This window comes from Arachis hypogaea, chromosome 6 (assembly GCF_003086295.3).
Source record: "Arachis hypogaea cultivar Tifrunner chromosome 6, arahy.Tifrunner.gnm2.J5K5, whole genome shotgun sequence".
NCBI lineage: Eukaryota > Viridiplantae > Streptophyta > Magnoliopsida > Fabales > Fabaceae > Arachis > Arachis hypogaea.
The window spans coordinates 83,612,625-83,616,122 of record NC_092041.1 but is presented as its reverse complement, the minus strand read 5'-3'; positions in this window follow the sequence as shown (position 1 = coordinate 83,616,122).

Genomic DNA, 3,498 nt, shown 5'->3' with positions numbered 1-3,498 from the left:
CAGGCACAACACTGGCACAGTTCTGGTATAACTCTCTGGAAAATGGCTGCGCATTGGGTGCAGCACCATCGGCGCGCCCGCGCACATCACGCGCACGCGTGGATGACGCTTTCTAGAAGATCGGCGCGTACGCGCCAGGTGCGCCTACGCGCAAGGGGTTATTCTGCTAAAAAATTTTCTAAGTTAAAAGCTGCAGAATTCACAGATTTAAACCCCAATCTTCCAACGGACATAACTTCCTCATTTTAAATCGTTTTTCACCCGTTCTTCGAACGGCATGGACTTCCCGGATCCAATTTCATTTCTAAACAGGTTTGACACAGAACAGAGATCCGTAGTCCAAGTTATGTCCCACCAAAGTATGCCCAAAAACCATATTTTCATACAAAACCACAATATGCCATTTTAGAAACAAGCCATTTTCAACTCTTTTCAAAATCAATCAAAACATACCAATTTCATCCCTTTTCTTTGAAATCAATCAAAATATATCAAATTCAACATCAAGCCTCCTCAACTCACACATTGACACTTTACCACAAATTACAGAATCACTATCTCATCATTTTAACCCACTTCACCCAAGTGGCTCAAACTCAAACATATTGACATTTCATATACTCTTACTCATGCCAATTCTCAACAACACCAATTCCAATAAATCATCATTGTACACAATCAACATCATACTCACTATAAACATGGTTCAACCCACAATTCAACCATAACCAATCATCAAGCATATATCGCAACATGCATATTTCTCATACATCATACCACCAAGGCATCATTAATCATCATCACATATATGACCACATCATATATCTCAATCATTCAACAACATCAACCATTCAATGCCTATCTTAGGGCCTCTAGCCTAAGTATTTCCTACCATATTACATATTAGATACGGGAAACCGAAACCATACCTTAGCCGATTTTCCCAAGCTCCACCGGAGCACTTCCAAATCACTTATCCACAAGCTCTCAAGGCCTCAACACCTTCAAGAACAGATTTTTCACCACCAAACCCTTTCCAAGCTTTTCAAAATCACCAATCAAGCTCCAATATTCACATATACACAACCTAAGCCACAACCATCATACCCATATACAACATCTCAATACCCAAACATCATAGAACAATAAAATACACTAGGGTTGAAAATCTTACCACACCCAAGGTCCAAGGAGACAAGATTAACCTTCTCCTTCAAGAGAGTTGGGTCCTATAACATCAAAGAACCCAAAATCTCAACATTTCACCCATGAAACTCGAAAATAAGGGCTGAGATTTCGAACAGCAACACGTGGCTTACCTCAAAATTGGTTGTATGGATTTTGTAGAGCTCTCCGCGGTGAACGCGTGGCCGCAAACAGAGCGGCAATCGGAGCTCTAGATCAAAAGTTATGGTGGTTTGAAGATCAACCAAGGGAGAGAACTTGAGAGTGTTCTTCCTCCCTTTCTCTCTAATTTCAGCTTGTGTGTGTAACAAATGAGGAGAGAGAGTGCTGAAAACTAGGGTTTTGGTTAAGTTATGTTGGGCCAAGGGCCCACTTTGGGTCCAATTGGCCCGGTTTGGCCCGTTCGGTCCAATCTTGGTCCGAATTCTATGAAATTGGTACCAAAATTCTCGTCTCAATCTCCTCTATCACATTTAGCCATAAAAATCACATTTTAGGCTTTCCAGAATAAATTCTCATTTATGAGTTAATTAGCCGTTAATTAACTGGGTTTTACAAATTTTCCCTTTCAAATAGGCATATAACCTTATGAATGGTTTTGAAACATGTTTCAATGGAATAAGCTCCTTTAATAAATTAAAAAATTAAAAATATTAAATTTATGTGTTTTTAACATCTTTTATATATGCATCTTTTGATTTACAACAACTTTCCCAAAAAAAAAAAAAAAAGAAGCGCAAAGCAAAGCCAAGCAAAACAAAAAAAAAAACTACAAGAACCAAGGAAAATAAAAATATAAACATATTGTTAATAATAAAAACGATTATAAATATTAGAAATTAGCAAATAAATTTTGTGTACATTGTTTAGTAAATTTCTCCATAAAATGATCAATTATATATTAAAATATAATAAAATTTTTCATAACAAAATAATAAACATTTTAACAAAAGAATTTGAAATTTATAGACATAAAGATAAACAATTTCAAAATTAAATAAAATCTTTTGGTTAGTTCATAATAATAAAATCAAAAATAAAAATCTGTACCTTTATCTATTGCTTTATATAATGCAAATACCTTTTGTAAGTGCCTATATCAATTTATAACTTTTCTATTTCAAATTTTCAAAGTTAAAATTTTTACATTGGATTTTCTTTTAAATCACCTACTCCTTTTCTCTCAATTAGAAAAAGAAAGTAAAAGAAAAATGCATTAATACTAAATGACACTTTTTGAAAAAGTTAATGGTAATTACAGGCTTATGGACAAGGTTTTCAATGATTTTAAAAAATTGTTATGCTACACATTCATGTATCCATGTATCCAAGTTGGCCCAAGTTTAAATAGAGTCACACCCATTAATGACGAGTGAAAATATGTGCTCAAAAATTTTTCGTTACTTCACGCTCATTATGAAAAAATATTACTTCTTCCTCAACACGAAACCACTACACAAAACCGCTCCTTCTCTTTGAATCTCTCTCAAAATCACTCAAACTTTAGTTACGTTCTTTGCGAAAACCACTACTAGAGAAGAATCACTACAAGATTTCGCCACGAAAAAACAAAAACGAACGAAAACAGCAACAGAGACTAACAAAGGTATGAGAAAAACTATTGTTCATTTGAAATCTTGCAATGTAGCGTTTCTCCTAATTGCATTTTAGCTTTACTGGATTGATTTCCTTCGTTCAGTAGATCGACGTATTCTGATTTCATTTTTACAGTATAACTAGGGCTTTGAATAGAATTTTTTCTTATTTTCACTCAGTTCCGTGGATAGTGTAGGGCTTTGAACTTGATTGTTACTCTGTTCAGTTCTTCTTTTTCATGGAGAAATACTATTCTTGATGATTGAAAGTTTATGAAACACTATTCTTGATAATTGACAGTTTATAACGATTTATTCACCAAATAGATTGTGTTCGGTTCGGTGGGCTTGGTGATTCTGATTCACTTGATATTTAGTGTGTTTAGAGTTTATTCTGATTGCATTTTTACAGTATAATTATGACTTTGAATGAAATTTGTTCTTTTTATCATTCAATTCAGTGGATAGTGTAACTAGGACTTTGAACTTGGTTGTTACTCTGTTCAGTTGAGTTCTATTGCATGGACAAATACTATTCTTGATGATTGAAAGTTTATGAAATACTATTTTTCATGATAGAAAGCTTATAACAATTTATTCACCACATGAATTCTGTTCGGTTCGGCGGCCTTGTTGGTTTTTATTTACTTGATATTTAGTGTGTTCAGGGTTTAGGATTTATTCTGATTGCATTTTTACAGTCTAACTAGGGTTTGAA